Genomic DNA, 19,565 nt, shown 5'->3' on the forward strand with positions numbered 1-19,565 from the left:
AATAGATGCGACTTAAATGCAAATATCTTTCAACGCAAGTTTCCTCCGACTTGAACGTGGAAAAGATAGGATGCACATCCTACACCTCCGAATTTATGCGACTTAAATGGAAATATCTATCAACGCAAGTTTACTCCGACTTGAACGTGGAATAGATAGGGTGTGCATCATTCACCTCCAAATAGATGCGACTTAAATGCAAATATCTATCAACGCAAGTTTCCTCCGACTTGAATGTGGAATAGATAGGGTGCGCATCCTTTACCTCCAAATAGACGCAACTTAAATGCAAATATCTTTCAACACAAGTGTCCTCCGACTTGAACGTGGAATAGATAAGGTGCACATCCTTCACCTCCGAATAGATGCGACTTAAATGCAAATATCTTTCAACGCAAGTTTCCTTCGACTTGAACGTAGAATAGATATGGTGCACATCCTTCACCTTCAAATAGATGCGACTTAAATGCAAATATCTTTCAACGCAAGTTTCCCCCGACTTGAACGTGGAATAGATAGGGTGCACATCCTTCACCTCCGAATAAATGCGACTTAAATGCAATGGCCCTTTTGGCAAATGAAAAATGCAATGACCTTCTCGGGAAATGAAAAATGCAATGACCCTCTTGGCAAATGAAAAATGCAATGACCCTCTCGGGAAATGAAAAATGAAATGACCTTCTTGGCAAATGAAAAATGCAATGACCCTCTTGGCAAATGAAAAATTCAATGACCTTTTCGGCAAATGAAAAATACAATGACCCTCTCGGAAAATGAAAAATGCAATGAAAAATTCAAATGATAGATGACCTAATGATTTTCCATTGTAACGAGGTGGATGGCTCGATGATTTTCCACTGTAACGAGGTGGATGACTCGTGATTTTCCATTGTAACGAGGTGGATGACTTGATGATTGTCTAACTGTAACGAGGTAGATGGCTCGATGATTGTCCATTGTAATACGGTGGATGGCTTGATGATTGTCCATTGTAATACGGTGGATGGCTCGATGATTGTCCATTGTAATACGGTGAATGGCTTGATTATTGTCCACTGTAACGAGGTGGATGACTCGATGATTGTCCACTGTAATGAGGTAGATGGCTCGATGATTGTCCACTGTAATGAGGTGGATTTCTCGATGATTGTCCAACTGTAACGAGGTGGATGGATCAATGATTGTCCACTGTAGAGAGGTGGATGGCTTGTGTGTCTTGAAAATGTCATCATATTGATGCTTTCATCTGTCCCTGTATTAAAAAAGGAACGATTAGTAGACAAAATGTTGCTTTAGCTAGTAACTTGATCAAGGAACTTTAAGGAAGGATTCACAAGAGAATGTGTACAAAGTGCCTGATCACTTTGACACATGTGATCAATCATCATTTTCTCTTGAATACTTTATGTTCATTGTAACTCATGTCTTATTGGGGATTTGTATGAGGAGCTCCTGGATCGCATTCGAAATTTATTTTTGCTCCATTATGACAATGTTGAAGGTTCTGAAGTCCACTTTGAACTTCAAGAGATGCTGGAGATCATTTGAAGTTGACTATCAAACTTCTGACAGTACTTGTTGGGATTTTTGAGGTCTTCCTCAAAAATTCTGTCCCAGTTAGAACTCTTGGCAAATCTCAAAATGATCTCTAATCTTGACTTGCTGGAGAAGCATCTTTATTGTGAATTTTTGAGATCTTAGATCTCAAAAATTCTGTCCCAGTGTTTATTTCAAGGAGAGAAGAAAATCACACTGAGTATATGACTGAGCCGTCGTGGCACCTACATATTGTGTTGAGCCAGGAATTATGTCAAACGTAGTTTCAATCCTGTAGATGATGAATGATGCAAAGAATCTTAGACAAGATCATCATTAGAAAATGTACAATATGAACATGATGAAATAGGAAAATGATATTCCTTGTGATATTCAAAATCTAGAAATAAAAGAAATGTCACATTTTTGGGACGGACAACCCAATGAAGTAAAATAGGCGTCTTACACTTACGAGGTTAGCCTAATGTCACGTTGTACAAAGGACAACCCAAATTATTTTTTTTAATGCAAAGAATCTAAAAAAATGCTTTGAAAAATATTAAAGAGTGGGTGCTTGCTCACCCTTTTTTTCCTTTTTTTTTCTTTTTTAAAGAAAGTGACGAGACAGTCAAATCTTGACTACAATTGGTACCAACAGTTAGGATTGCAGGNACCCAAATTATTTTTTTTAATGCAAAGAATCTAAAAAAATGCTTTGAAAAATATTAAAGAGTGGGTGCTTGCTCACCCTTTTTTTCCTTTTTTTTTCTTTTTTAAAGAAAGTGACGAGACAGTCAAATCTTGACTACAATTGATACCAACAGTTAGGATTGCAGGTAAATCTGTCTTTCTCTTTCTCTTTCTTTTTCTTTTTTTCTCTTTTTCTAACTAAGATTAAATGCAAGGTAATTTCTACAGCTTCAAGTGGTACCTCAAACATACTTCAGGATCAACAAGATTTGTTCATCTTACTTCAAACAAAGGTTTGAATTTTATTAGTCCTTAGATTTCAAGTGCCCTCACAACAAAGACAATTCATATTTCACACATATTTGAAACGTTTGATTTAGGACATTTTCCAAATTGCACTCACACTCACAAGAATGTTCAATGCATGCAATTGTGATAACATATGTTTGGCCCTTATGTAAATCTCCACTAATGTGAGAACATATGGAATGAGATCATGTAGGGCTTGTCATTGGCTTGTAACATAGGCTTAGGGACGTGTAGGATATATATATATTTAGGATAAGAGTGACTTAATTCCTCCTTGAGCATCACACTGAATTTGTACTTTTGACTATTGATACACCTTTGGCGTCAGATCCTCTTCATTGTCCTCCCTTTTTTCGACTTCTTTTGAATTTTCATTTATTGGAATTTTTCCTTTTTTTCACCCATTTGTTTCGACATCTTTTGAGTCCTTATTTCTAGGAGCTTTTCTTTTATTTCACCCCTTTATTTTGAATTTTTCTCCTCTTTTGTTGGAGTATTTTGCTTCTCTTCTTTTACTGACCTTGTAGGGGTGTTTTTGTCTTTCTTTATTTCTTTCAACCTTTTTTCTTTCTTTCTTTTTTGTTCTTTCTCTAGAAGTCGTTTTTGCTTCCTTGACTTTGGGAGACTTAATATCTTTTGTCTTTGGCAACTTCAAACATGGATCTTCTCTTACAATTTTTGTGCGTTTAAGAAGGTTGGGTCAAGAGAGGGATAGTGCACATAAGCACTCAGAAGAGAAATGACTAAGATGTGTTATCCAAAGAAAAGGCTTCAGGCTCAAAGTGGGAAAACAAGGGATTAATGTCATTTGGTAGGCTTTGAAAGGCACAATCGAATCAAAGAAGTCCTACAATCTTTTCCCAAACCAAACATTACTTAGAATTTCACCTCGATAACATTCAAACCAAGTCCTAGATCAACAGTGTGATGCGATTAAATCTTAATCTAAAAGCTCACCACACAATGCACATGAAACCATGAGGTTGATTTTATTCATATCTTGAATGTATGTAAGAGAATTTTCAAGCATCACAAAAGTACAAATGAGAGGTACCAAAAGAATCTATGGTTTACCACAATGTCAGTCCTCTCCATCATATCGAATATTTTTACATGCTCCTAACTGCATTGGTCCCAACTAAGTTGAAGACATGACTCTTACGATATATACACAATGTTTTTTTTGAAAGAATGAATACTGAACCTAAGAACGGCTGCCTAAGTATCTCATTGAGATGAGAATCAGGTGTGTGTAGTTTATGCAATTATGCCTTTGAAAATATGCACACAATATTATTTTATTTTTTGACCTTTTTTTTTGAAAAATGAATACTAAACCCAGGAAGGGCTTCCTACGTATCTCACCAAGATGAGAATTAGGTGTGTGTAGTTCATGCAAATATGCCTTTGAAAATATGCACAAACTATTTTACTTTATTTTTTATTTTAAAAGAATGAATATCGAACCCAAGAAGGGATGCCTACATATTTCACCAAGATGAGAATCAGGTTTGCGCAGTTCGTTCAGATAAGACTTTGAAAATATGCACACAATATTATTATTATTTTTTTACTTTTGAAAAAATGGATACCGAACCCAAGAAGGTTTGCATACGTATCTCATTGAGATGAGAATCAGGTACGCGTAGTTCGTGCAAATATTTCTTAGAAAATATACACAAACTATTTGAATTTTTTTTTAATTTAAAAGAATGAATATCGAACCCAAGAAGGGCAGCCTACGTATCTCACCAAAATGAGAATTAGGTCCGCATAGTTCGTGCAGATATACCTTTGAAAATATGCACAAACTTTTTTTTTTTGCTTTTGGAAAAAATAATACCGAACCCAAGAAGGGTTGCCTACGTATCTCAACAAGATGAGAATCAGGTTCGCGTAGTTCGTTCAGATATGGTATGAAATAATTTCAAAATTTAGATAAACTCAGAGCGATTGATTGTATCCTCTTAACTGTTGACCTTTGTACTGCCTGTTGCATGTGGCCTCCAATTTTTTTTTTTACAGTAATCACTTGTTCTATTCTTTTTTGGATGTCTCTTGGAAATGTGTCTTCTCCGAATTATCCACGAAAACCACAAATTAATATGACCATCCCTGACTGTTGTCGAGGACGAATTTCGTGAAAAAATATGAGACATATGTGAGAGCAGGATATCATACAAAATAATAAAAAATAAATGAGTGCGACCTCGTAGTCAAATACTCCCCTGATTTATCTTTTTGACTTGATATTAATCTCTTGTGAAATACAAAGACTCGAACTTTGTGAATCCTCTTGTCCCTTGCAACTTTGGACGAACAATGATTTCTAAATTTTGACATAGATCAACCTCTCGCTTAAAAAGAAGAAAGACTCAAAGATAAAAATGTTAATTCGTGATCATAATGGATAATACAAAATATCACACAAAGAATAAATTAAACACATAAGCAGTGCTTTGATTGAAGACAAACTAAATTATATCACATAACATACAAATAGTTACTGCACGTCCTATACAAATATGTGACCCTTTTGTGCCAAGGGTAGTCCTACCGATCTAAAGGATGTATTACACCATTTGACAACATTGTCCCATAACCTGAATTTATACAAACTTTATGAATAAAACTGGATGCGGATACATAATAGGGAAAATGGGATACAAATAATCAATCCCACATAGGGGTACCATCCTAAGTTATGCCTCCATGGACGGTCCTTCTGTTTGATTTCTTGTCATCTCCAGATGTCCACGCTTTTGGATGAAATGGTAACTTGATCCTTCTTTGACTCGAACAAACTATTAAACTCCCTACCCCATAGGACATTGTTTTGCCAAATGACGTATACATTATTCTAATTTAAACACATACACATGATTGTCTGTTATTGACCAATGGGCCAAATAGACACAAGGTGGGCTTTTAATGGCGCAACACGCCTTGGGTGTTGGGTCAACTTAGTTCAAAATGCGCTAAATTCGGGATTTGGTTTCGCTCTATGCTAGTTGACTAAAAGTGGTTTATGAAAGACCAGGAACCTAAGAAGACAACTTAAGTTAGAATTCACGACAACCATTGGATGCCTGGCGTACCAATAAATTGTTGATCATTTCAGAAAATGGTCGAGTGTAAAAAGTCTGATTGCGATTATGCAGAAACCGTTCTTAATATACTATACATACAAGTTGGAAAATGCCATGAATGCAATGACAATATACATATAATAAAATAAATAATGAATAAACAACAAGTACAATATACAAATAATCAATAAAATATACAAAATACAAGGTATAACACAATAAAAGAATGCTTCTCAATTTGAAAAAAAATGAATTCATATTGGTTAGAACCTCTGTATCCCAGCAGAGTCGTCATTCTATTTACATCCCTACTTTATTCAAATAGGGCGAAACATCGTGGTGACTCGAGAAATAATCAATTAATCAAATTTTAAAAGAATTTTAAGAATAAATGAATTTTAAAAGGAGTCGCCACCTAATTTTAGGAAAAACTAGGAAACCAATTAAATGATCTACGAAACCATTAGATTCTAGGTAAGGGGTTCAAGTTATTTCGAAGGGAAGGGGTTAGGCACCCTTCGAAATCGACATATGTGGGTCCCGATTGAATTTATTTTTTCAAGTTGAGGAGATAACAATAATATACAAGTATAATAAATATGCAATATACACAATATTAAAATAAAACAATAATATAAGAAACGACCTAAGGTTTGCCTAACATCGATATATAAAAGATAATGAATAAAGAACATAATTCGAACTTCATTCGAATAACTTCAATGGGAAGCACTTCCGGGTACCTATAAAGACAATTAATAAAAGTGTTAGTAATGAATAAATATGAGTAAAAATGAATAAATCAAATAATAACTTAAAAACTAAAAACCCGTCTTATTAACATGGGAGACCTTGGAAATCGACGATAATTTCTTCATCGGCCATTTTAACATACAAAATATATGAACTTAAACTAAATTTCCATCTTTTAACATTGGGGAGGCCTCAAAAATCGACGTAGAGATTTTTTCATTGACCAATTTTAATATATTGTATTTCCTAACACGAGATCATATCAAACAAATAGAAAATAATATAAAATGGTGTGAAATAACAATAAAACAGTAGCTAAATACTAACGAGATAGTTTGCTGGAAAAACTTTACAAAATATGTAGACTTAATCTAAACAAATTATGAATAGTAATTTATTAACAAAAGTAAAACAATCTATATCTATATATAATTAAAATCAAGAAAGTCTAGCTTATAATTATGCCAAGTGGCAGCGCAGTAGAAAGACAAGTGGCTGTTTTTATGACAAAATTAGTTTATTAGGTAATAATTAGTTATTGTTTTTTAACAGCTTTTTAAAAATTCGAATTGCAAAGAAACATTTAAAATCAAATAGTATATTAAAAATTAATTAAAATTATTTATTTAAAAATAATATGATCATTTTTTAAATTGGGAAGTTAGCAAGCCAAATAAAACTCACTTTCACGTTTCCACCAAAAAATGCAGTTTTAAAATTGATAGTTATATAGTATATTAAAATTAATTAAAATTATTATTTAAAAATAATATGATCATTTTTAAAATTGGGAAGTTAGCAAGCCAAATAAAACTCACTTTCACGTTTCCACCAAAATATGCAGTTTTAAAACTGATAGTTATATTTTGTTACAGTTTTATAATTTCAAATTCTAATAGTAAATCATTGTGATGAAATGATGATTATCCTTATAAATTATGATCACGATGACTACATTCCCATGTCTCAAATCCCACAAACTCCACGTATTTCTCATTCTTCTTTTCCCTGCACTCACACATGCACATAATTGCACAACACACAAATAAATATTACACTCCTAAAAAATATATGATCCATAAGTATAAATCCTATGTCAGTAAAAATAATAATTACTGTTTAAAAATAGTTACTGTTTTTAAGTTAGTGTATGCACATTCTTTCCTTAAAAGCCTAAAACCGTGTAACATAATTCAAGGAATGTTTATGATTTTTATTTATCATCTTTGTATTTTTTTTTGACAATATTTATCATTTATCATCTTTGATATCACTTTTTAACAAATAATTACACAATTATATTGTAACTTACAGAGTCCTATTTCTATACAATATTAACTTATTTCTACGATTTTCTAATTAAGCTTCTTTAATAGAGAAAAAATAGCAGCGATAGATTTAACCGTAGTGGTTTCAGAGGATACCCACGTTGTTGTAACTTCCACGTTTATGAAAGTTATCTCATAACTCTCACTATATATAGACTTCCCTGCTAAATATAGGCCGTATGCATCTTTTTCCTTCTTTACACTTCTTGCTGATTAGTGTTTTATTTTGTTTCATACTTCTTTCGGATTGAACAGACGAATTAATTATGGCAGCTACGACTGATTTCATTAGCGAAATTAACAGCAAGTCAATGTATTGGAAATTAAAAGTTCGTATTGTTAGGCTTTGGGAAAACACGAATCGTGATTGACCAGATTGTCCTTTTTCTATCGAGGTTATTCTTATGGATGAAAAGGTATTTTTAATATATTTTATAAGTATGATATTATTTTTTTAAGAAGTTATATACTAAATTGGAGTGCTAATTAAGTAACTAATTGTACCTATAGGGCGATCACATTCACACGAGTCTTGGCAGATCTCTATTCCCAAATTTCAGAGAAAGTATTAAGGAAATGGGATTGTACTTTATTAAGAATTTTGTGGTTTGTCCAAATACTATGAAATTAAGGATCAAAGACCACAAATTTAAGTTGATGTTCACAAAAAAAATCAGTCGTTGAGGAGATAGAGGATCCACATTTCAGTATGTCTATCTTCAAATTTAAATCATATAAACAACTTACAAATCCACAAGAATTTGATAACACAGAACTATTTGGTAATCAATACATTATTTATATGTTCCTTATTCAGACTTCGATCATTATTTATTTTGTATTAATTTATGTCATCACTATTGTTGTAGATATCATTGGAGAAGTTGTGAGTTATGGGGATGTACAGTCTATCAAACAAGATGATAGTGTCCGAACGTTCATTAACGTTGACATACAGGATTATGAGTACGCTTCCCACAATTCAATGAATATGTGCTTCAACAACTCATTATTTTTATTCATATGATTAACCATATAAATTATGTAGGAATAAAAACATTTCAACAACTTTTTGGGGTGACTTTGTGGATCAGATCAAGCCATATTTGAATGAGTCCAATGACAAGCCTATTGTCGTTGTCATGCAGTTGATTAGATCACATCGATTCAGAGGTTATTTAAGTCTCTACTTTGCTATTCAAGATAATTGCACAATAAATAAACTCTTACCAAATTATTATTAACTATGCAGACCAAATTTCGGTGAAGAACACTTGGCATGCTTCCAAGCTTTATATCAATTCAAGTCTTCCTCAAGTTGATGAATTTTCATCACGAATTAAGTCTGTTCCTGGAGAAAGCTCCCAACGACTTACACAGATTTCTTCACAAAGGAATCAATCTATTGCTACTGAGTTGGCATCAGGAAGTGTTACAGTACATGAGATTGAGAAGTTGATTGACTGTAGGCATGTAAGTACTTAATTTTATATTTTTTATTCAACACAACTTTTACATTATTTTTAATATAACAGTTGTATATACAATACAAATTTGCAGCAAGAGAATTATTATATTGTGGCAAATATAATTCATCTTGAAATAGATCGTGGATGGTCTTTTTTAGCATGCAAACAATGCGCAAAAGGTGTTGATGAAGTGGGGGACAAATTATACTGTAGACAATGTGATTTTGTTGAATCAGTCATCCGTAGGTATGGGCAAAATTCAAATTTCTCTATATATGTCTCATACAAACTCAATAATCTAACAAAATTAACTATTCAAAGGTACAAACTAAAAGTTAGAGTTTTGGATGATACTGGCACAATTTCTGTGATGTTATGGGATGGGGTAGCAACAAAGATGATTGGAAAATCTGCTGCTGATTTATTTGAGGTATACACTATAAGCATGTTAAACTTTAAGTTCTACTAACCTGTTTAAAATATGTTTAAATATGTTAGTACGTTTTGTTCCTATATTTTATATTAAACTTTGAAAAATATGTATTTTCTTAAGACTACTGGTGCTGCAAATAAGTCTGCATATCCTATGGAGTTTGACAATATTGTGGACAACACATACATGTTTAAATTGGAATTACAGAGCTCCGATGGTCAAGGTCAAGATGAAGTCTTTAAAGTTGTTACGTTTACTGATGACGAATATATTATAGAAAAATACAGGCCTCCATCACGTGGAGAGACATTCAAGGTATTATTTTATATTCAAATATATATGAAGTTTGATTCCTATGATTGAACTACATTATAATTTTTTTATATATTTTTTAGGGTCCATATTTCAATGATAACCAAGTCAGTCTTGACGATCGTGAATTCATGGTTATTTTACAATATATTATTAATATTTGTTTATATTGTCATTTATTTAATGATTATAAATGCAATAGTCCTTCAAAACTGACATTATAATCTTTACTTTTTATATATATATGTAGGATTCCACTGAAGATACTGAGTTGATCAATGTCTCACAAACGCCTAACAAGATAAAGCAAATTGATGCCACAACAGTTGATGAAGAAGATCCTAACTCACAGTTGTCAGGAAATAAGATCAAGAGAGTCTTTAAGAAGAAGAAGACAACCTAAAGCATTACTAGAAGGAAAAACTATTGGAGAACTGAAGAAATGTATAATTAGTTAGTTTAGTAATTAATAAAAAGGTGTTCAACCAAGGTTAAAGCAGTACCTAGAGGATTATCTTTCCTGGGCCCTTGCTTCTCTACGATCAATATTGTGCTTTATGTTATTCCAAGATATGTAGATTGCAAGTAAGATGTCAAAATTTACAATTATGAAAAAAAAGAGATTTCATGAACATTGAAATGAATAGAGATCATTATTTGTAAAAAATTGTATATATAAGAAGGCAGTGGATGAGATTAATGCACGGAATATAATTAAACTGTCCATTATTTGCTATTTGAAATCAAATGCAAGACTAGATGATACACAATACCAACGAAAAATAAGGTGTACACGGAATACATATATACACACCATTTGAATAAAGAGAAATATCAAAATCTTTGTCAAGATTAAGTTACACTACAATACTATAGCTAGATAAACTGCACGTATCTGCAATCTTATAAGTAAAAAATTACACTACTACTGATCCGCCAACAATGGCTTCTCTAATATTGAATAATTTTGTTAAGTCTTAAGCCTAGCCTATATTAATTTTTCTTTTTTCTATTTAGAGTTTAGTCATGAATATAAAAAACATAGTAGACACTGCTTTGGTCATGTTAAAGTAGTAATTATTCATTGGTAATCAATAAAAACTTTTAGTAACCAAAAAAATGTAGAAGTGTATTAGTTCATTATTAATTTCACTAAACTTCAGTTGCAAGATATTTTATTACATTCTTATGTAGTTAATTGTAAAGTTAGTTGTACCTGTTTTTAATTAATCAATTTTTAAATAGGTCAAATATTAAAATTATTGCACATGAAACAACATTATGTTCCAATATCATTTAATCGGTGGTTTCTTAAATACCAGTGTTAAATTCATGTTTGTCAACTATTTCATTTAACCTCTAAATATCGTTAAATTTTTAGAGATTAACAGTCAAGTGTCTATATGTTATATAGTCAAATATTTTGGTATTGTGAATATTTTCATTTGTTTTTAACGTTTTTATTATAAATATCCAAATAACTGCCACTTACACAGTAAAAAACAGTTTTGCTCTTTTCAAAATCAGTTGAACTTGTCTTAAACTACTCATTCCTCTGTCAAAATTATCAACCCACTTCATCTTCCTAACAATTTTCTTAAGAATGACATATTAAATCTAGATTCTGAATACTTCTCCATGGAAAATAAAAAAAAATAGTTTCCACGCTGAACAGATGTAGTACACAGATTCAGAAAAGGCGTAAAGAAGACACAGTTATCAAAGGTATGATATCTCATTAGCACCTATATCTTAGATAAACACTTTTAATATATTTTTCTTTTGCAATTTAATAACTACCAAGATAATTATGCTAATTTTGTAGTATATGATCTACTATATCTATAAATGAGGTAAGAAGATAATTTTAATCATAATTATGGCATATAAAATTAAGATACAGTTGATATAGTAATTGTAGTAGATCTATGATAAAAGAGTGTAAAGGCATTCAAGATAAGTTTAGTTGTTAAGAAAAACTTGATCAAATCAAGTTGCTTGAAGAAGTTTCAAAATAATAGAGCTTCTTAATTCCACGTCACATAAATTTGTAAAGTGTAAAAAAGAGAGTATAAATATAGTGTTAGGTTGACGATATTAGAGTAGTGAGACTAATTTTAGATGTTTGTTTTATTATTTAAATTATAGGTAAAATCAATAACTCCTTTGATTTCTATAACAATATCTGTTGATGTTCTAAATACTGACTTAAAATGGCTTGAAACACTTTTTTAGACAACGTTGAACCATCAAAGTATAGAAACACTTCTTTTCAAGGTGAAGAAAGAGTTCACTTTCGTTGACATAACAAATGGTGAGCCACAATATCCTTGATTTTTATATATTCGCATTTGTGTTTTTTTAACTTAAATTGTCATACTTCTATAATTTTTTATTATATTATTGAATTGTTATACAACTTATGATACATATGCAATATTATGCAGATATGATAACACAATCTCTTCTCCCTAATTTAAACTCAAATTCTGTATCATGAGGTTAGTATTTCAATTGGCAATCTTTATTTAAGATCATTTTTTTTGACTTACTTTGTTCTTTTATATTACCTACAAATTTTAAACAATATCATCACAGATATACATTGTGATAACATATTGTCTGATTTAAATGATAATACTTTGCGTGAAGGTACTATACATTTTAGTACTATTAATATTTCAAGCGAAAGATCATAAGTTAAATAAATTCTTTTTTTAAGAAAATTTTGTATTTCATAATAAATATTGCAATTTCTTTGTAGATGTGCAGAATCATAATCTTCTGCCTGATTTAAATGATACTCCAATATTGGAAGGTAATTATTTCAAATTCTCATTTGTTATCAGTTATAAATAAAATGCAAAGAATAACGATAATTAATTAATGTGTTCTTTTACTAGAAATCGAGGCAACAATTAACAATACTTTCATACAAGGTATGTTCCTGGTGATTATTTGTTTATCTAAAAAATGACATTACACTAAAAAAAAAAATTCTGAGTAGACAATTTTTAATTTAACAAAAAAATTATTACACTTACATCATTTATACGCTCACTAATTATACACATAACAGAACAATTTCAAGATAACACAGAAGTTGAAGATGAAGATTATCCAGGTATGACAATTATACTTTGTTCACTTCTATTATTATTAGAGACGAATCTACCTTGACAAATATAGATGTAAATATTAAAAATTCTAATCTATTAATTGATTAACTGACTATTTTCTATAGACGTGACAGTTGAATGTGGCGAAATTTGCATGGAAGGTAATTGTGAGAAAATCTTTAATCATATAAAATAGTTTGATAGTGAATCAAATTTTTAATCTTTAACTAGATATATACTAATGCAATTACAGATTATTGGGATATAGGAGATCCTACATATGAGTGTGAAAAGTGTGGGGCTCTCTTTTTTTATGAAGAAAGAATAAACAAGCATTACAAATCAAAAAATCCAATTTTCACAATGTGCTGTCAGAAAGAAAAAGTAAAGCTTCCAGAACATAAGAAGCCTCCTCAAGTTTTGGAACAACTATTGTTTGGTTCAGGTTAGAAGAAAAATTAGATTTGATAACAACATATTCATATGTATACTTCTATTAAAACTCATCTGCAATGATTTTACTATAGGTCCTAAGAGTAGTCATTTTCGAGAAAAAATAAGGAGTTATAACTCTATGTTCTCATTCACATCAATGGGTGGAAAGGTTGACGTATCTATCAATCAAACACGAGGGCCAAGAACTTTCAGATTATTTGGGCAAAATTACCATCAAATCGGAAGCTTACTACCACCTGAAGGATCTACTCCAAAGTTTGCACAATTATATATTTACGATACAGAAAATGAAGTTGCAAATAGAATTAGCGCTGTTAGGTCATAGTATTCTATCTTTATTGTATTATACTAGGTAAATAAAAAAATTAATTAAATGACTTTATAAAAAAAAAATTCAGCTGTGGACAAGATGTTAATAAACTACATGCTGAGATTGTTGCTGATTTGAAACAAATGCTTGATGACAATAATGTCTTGGCAAAGACTTTTAGAATGGTCAGAGATAGATTTCAAGAAAATAACAACTCCAATGTGAAGCTTAAACTAATAGGGAAAAGAGGTACTGATGGCAGAAGATACAACTTACCAACAATACCAAAAGTAGCTGCTTTGGTGGTTGGTGACTTTGACGTTTCTGGATGTGATCGCGATATCGTCATAGAAACACAATCTGGACAGTTACAAAGGATAAATGAATTAAATGCTGCATATTTAGCTCTACAATATCCTTTACTTTTTCCTTATGGTGAAGATGGATACAGAGAGGACATTCTTTAAGTACATGTGATGAGTCATCGGGAAAAAGGCAATACCTTAGTATGCGAGAATTCTTTACTTACAAAATTCAAGAAAGAAAGGGCGAAGCTCCTACCATTGTGTCTTCTAAAAGATTATTTCAACAATTTTTAGTTGATGGCTATACAATGATAGAATCTTCTCGGCTGAAGTTTATCAGGACTCATCAAAGCAATTAAGAGTTGATTTGTATAACGTCCTAACAGATGCTATTTTACTAGGAGACACTGATCCTTCTTCACAAGGTAGAAGAGTAATTCTACCAGCAAGCTTTACCGGAGGTGCATGATATATGCTTCAGAATTATCAAGATGCTATGGCAATATGCAAATGGGCTGGATATCCCGATCTTTTTATCACATTTACTTGCAATCCTAAGTGGCCAGAGATTACTAGATTTGTAGAAAGCAGAAGCTTGAATCCTGAAGATCGTCCTGACATTTTAAGTAGGGTGTTCAAAATCAAATTGGACCACTTAATTAAGGATTTGAAAGACAATCAAGTTTTTAGACAAGTAAAAGCAGGTATATAATATTTACAATTAATTTTAATATATTTGATGTATATAATTTATTTTATATATGAATCTAACAAACTATTTTTTCTAATAGCCTGCCTTGATTTTTAATGCAGTCATATATACTATTGAGTTCCAGAAACGAGGGTTGCCGCATGCTCATATTTTGCTATTTCTTCATGAACATAATAAGTTTCCTTGTGCATCAGATATTGATAGAATAATTTCGGCAGAAATACCAAATGAAGTTGATGAACCTCATTATTACAATGCTGTGAAAAATATGATGATGCATGGCCCATGTGGTTCTACTAGGAAATCTTCTCCTTGCATGCATAATGGTAAATGTACAAAGCATTTTCCTAAAAAGTTAATTGAAGCAACAACAGTAGATGAAGAAGGGTATCCTGTTTATAGAAGAAGGGATAATGGTAGAACAATTCTGAAAAATGGTATTCATTTGGATAACAGATATGTGGTTCCACACAATCGGAGATTATTGTTAAAATAAGGAGCACATATAAATGTGGAATGGTGCAATCAATCAAGATCAATTAAAATATTTATTTAAATATGTCAATAAAGGACATGATTGTGCAACCGCTGCTTTTTCACAAAGTAATCATGCAGAAGGTTCATCAACTATTGATGAAATCAACATGTATTATGATTGTCGCTACATATCACCATGTAAAGCTGCTTGGAGAATATTTAAATTTCCAATTCATCGTAGAGAACCGTTAGTTGAAAGACTATCATTCAATCTTCCAAATGAACAAAGTATCTTTTTCTCAGATGATGATCCAATTGAAATTGTTGCTAATAGACCAACTGTTAGGGAATCAATGTTTTTAAGTTGGTTTGAGGCTAACAAAAATTATCCAAAAGCAAGAGATTTGACTTATCCAGAGTTCCCTCTCAAATTTTGGTGGAATAAAAAATCAAAAAAATGGGAAAGGAGAAAAAATTTTGCATTTTCTATTGGGAGGATCTTCTTTGTTACACCAGGAAGTGGAGAGATATATTATCTCAGGTTTTTATTGAATGTAATCAAAGGACCAACTTCCTATGAAGAACTTAGAAGAATCAACAATTATGACCATCCTACTTTTAGAGATGCATGTTATGCACTTGGTTTGTTGGATGGCGACAAAGAGTATATCGAAGCTATAAGGAGGCAAGTACTTGGGGAATGGCATCTTATCTTCGACAATTATTTGTCATGTTATTGTTATCAAATACAATGTCACGATCAGAATTTGTTTGGGAAGCATCATGGCTGTTATTGTCAGAAGATATTCTTAGTGAAGAAAGAACATTATTGGATAATCTAGGTATAAAATGTAATTTCTATAATTATAATATTATTTTTTAAGTAAAGCTATTAAATTTACATAATTTTTATTGATATCAAGAATAACCAATAAATAAATGGTAATATTTGATAACAACTTTATGTTCTTCTTTCTTGAATTTGGAAGTTACTTTCTTTTTCACTGTTAACAGAGTATTGTGAATTTAAGAGGTTTTAAAAGCTTAAAATAGTTTCATCCTAGATTCAAATTATTAGAAAGATCAATCAGTTAGTCATGATTTTTGAAGAAATCGTGAGAAATTATCAGCAACAAGACACAAGTGACGCACAATAACTATTGTTCCATCAACTTGCTTTCACTTTCAACTTCTTACACACAACATAAATCTACACACAATTCAATTTCTATCTCTAAACGTAATTAAAAGTTTGAACTAGATGAAGATGAATAATTTGCTAATATATTATCTATTTATATATGTCATGTGGTCAAGCTTTAATAAATATTGTAGTTTTGAGTTGTGACTGGTTTTGATTCTGCCCAACTTAAAGATTATTTTTCAATGTTGTCATATGATATGACATATTCTGATTGATTAATTTCTTGATTGAGTTATATATATAAAGTTACTACAATGTATTTTAAACAGTAAACATTTTTATGTCTTTCAGAATTAGATCTAACAGAAAATGAATTGAAAAATCGCTGCTTGCAAAAGCTGGACAAGATTTTAAAAGGCTGTGGAAAAGGTTTTAATGATTATCCAACAATGCCGAGACCATACTACAGTGAGGAAGAAGTTGATGGTACCAATAGACTCATCAATGAAGAATTGCGTTATAATAGACATACTTTGACACATGAACATCAACAGTTATTAATGCAATTAACATTTGAACAGAAGTTTGTATATGATAAAATCATGGACGCAGTGAATCAAGACAAATGGTTTATTTTTATTTTTATATGGTCATGGAGGAACAGGGAAAACATTTATCTGGAAAACATTATCGGCTGCCATACGATCTAAAGGTGATATAGTGATAAATGTTGCATCAAGTGGTATTGCCTCTCTTTTATTACCAGGAGGTCGAACTGCTTGGTTGCGATTCCTTTAAATCCAGCGGAAGATTCAACATGCAATATAAAACAAGGTAGTCCTTTAGCAAAGTTGATTGTTAAAGCAAAGTTGATCATTTGGGATGAGGCACCTATGATGCATAAATATTGTTTTGAGGCTCTTGATCAAACTCTTAGGGGTCGTTTGGTGTGAGGGATAATACCATATAGTCCCGGGATTAAATTATAGTACCGCTTATTTTGTTGTTTGGTTGGCAAGTTCGGGATAACTTATCCCGGGATTAATAATTAGTACCGGGATAAGTTATCCCTCTATTTGGGTGGTATAGTAATCCCGGGATAACTTATCCCGGGATAAAATAGGTAAATGACAAAAATGTCTCTTTCAACCCTTTTGTTATATCACTTTTTACATTAATGAAGGGCATTTTTGTAAACAAATAAATTGTTCTTAAAATTTATTATTTTGAATACAACAAACCAAACACTCAATAAAAAATAATCCCAACACAACTTATTCTATCATAACTAATCCCAACATAACTTATCTCAACATAACTTATCCCATCATAACTCATTTTCAAACCAAACGACCCCTTAGGGGTCGTTTGGTGTGAGGGATAATACCAAATAATCCCGGGATTAAATTATAGTACCGCTTATTTTGTTGTTTGGTTGGCAAGTTCGGGATAATTTATCCCGGGATTAATAATTAATACCGGGATAAGTTATCCTTCTCTTGGGGTGGTATAGTAATCCCGGGATAACTTATCCCGGAATAAAATAGGTAAATGACAAAAATGTCTTTTTCAACCCTTTCGTTATATCACTTTTTACATTAATGAAGGGCATTTTTGTAAACAAATAAATTGTTCTTAAAATTTATTATTTTGAATACAACAAACCAAACACTCAATAAAAAATAATCCCAACACAACTTATCCCAACACAACTTATCCCAATATAATTTATCCCATCATAACTCATTTTCAAACCAAACGACCCCTTAGAGATATTCTAAGATTTTAAGATCCATCAAATTTAGAACGGCCATTTGGAGGAAAAACTGTTGTTCTTGGAGGGGACTTCAGACAAATCTTGCCAGTAGTTACAAAAGGTACTAGGCAAGAGATTGTCAATGCAACTATAAATTCTTCCTATTTGTGGACTCACTGTCAGATTTTAAAGCTAACAAAGAATATGAGATTGCAAGTAGGCAGATCTGGTGAAGATTTGGATGAGCTAAAACAGTTTTCTGATTGGATTTTGGCAATAGGTGATGGAAAGACGGAACATTTCACTGATGGCATTGAAAAAGTAAAAAAACCTGATGATCTTCTCATACATAATTGTGATGATCCAATATCCGGAATTGTAGAAAGTACATATTCCAATTACTTGACACATTCTACAGATATGAAATACCTTCAAGAAAGAGCAATTCTTGCACCTACTCTTCAGATGGAAGAATCAGTGAATGATTACATGATTTCTCTAAATCATAGTCTGGATAAGTCATATCTAAGTTCGGATAAAATTTGTATGTCTGATCATGCATTTACATCTTTGGAACATGTGCATACACCTGAATTTCTTAATAGTATTAAGTGTTCAGGTATTCCAAATCACTCTATCACTTTGAAGGTAGGTGTTCCTGTGATGTTGTTAAGAAATATAGATCAATCGTCGGGATTGTGTAATGGTACAAGATTAATCATCACAAGACTTGGAATTCGGGTGATTGAAGCAAAAGTATTATCAGGAAAGAAGGCTGGAGACAAAGTTTTTATCCCCAGAATGTCACTAACTCCATCTGATGCAAGAATTCCTTTTAAGTTCCAAAGAAGACAATTTTCCAATAATTGTATCTTTTGCCATGACCATCAATAAAAGTCAAGGTCAATCATTATGTAATGTGGGATTATATTTGAAGAAGCCTGTATTTACTCATGGACAACTATATGTTGCGCTTTCACGAGTAACAACTAGAAAAGGATTGAAGATCTTATGTTATGATGAGGATGATGAGATAACAAATGAAGCTACAAATGTAGTGTATAAAGAAGTGTTCTCAAATTTAGATGATAGAAGTTTTTAAGGGTTTGGTATACATGAGCAGCTACATGATATATTTACGCATCCCCAAGATAAATTTAAAGTTGCTTGAGGTAACCTTTCTTCTGCATTTAATCTACATTAAAGTAATATGTTGCAGTATAAATTATATACAATATTAGTATAGTGATCTTACTTGCTATAATTGTTTTAGGTATTTAATTGGATGAATAAGTATTGACGTACTATAATGAAGGAATTATGTTGCCTAATTGTGTGACAGAATGGTTTATTGAGGTATGAATCAA

General features: G+C 31.6%; 1 pseudogene; it reads left to right on the top strand.

Moving 5' to 3' along the window:
* Positions 1 to 9,571: 9,571 nt before the first annotated feature.
* LOC125859033 (uncharacterized) lies at positions 9,572 to 19,300 on the top strand (annotated as a pseudogene).
* The last annotated feature ends 265 nt before the right edge of the window (positions 19,301 to 19,565 follow it).

Source organism: Solanum stenotomum, chromosome 3 (assembly GCF_019186545.1).
Source record: "Solanum stenotomum isolate F172 chromosome 3, ASM1918654v1, whole genome shotgun sequence".
In the NCBI taxonomy this organism is placed as follows: Eukaryota; Viridiplantae; Streptophyta; class Magnoliopsida; order Solanales; family Solanaceae; genus Solanum; species Solanum stenotomum.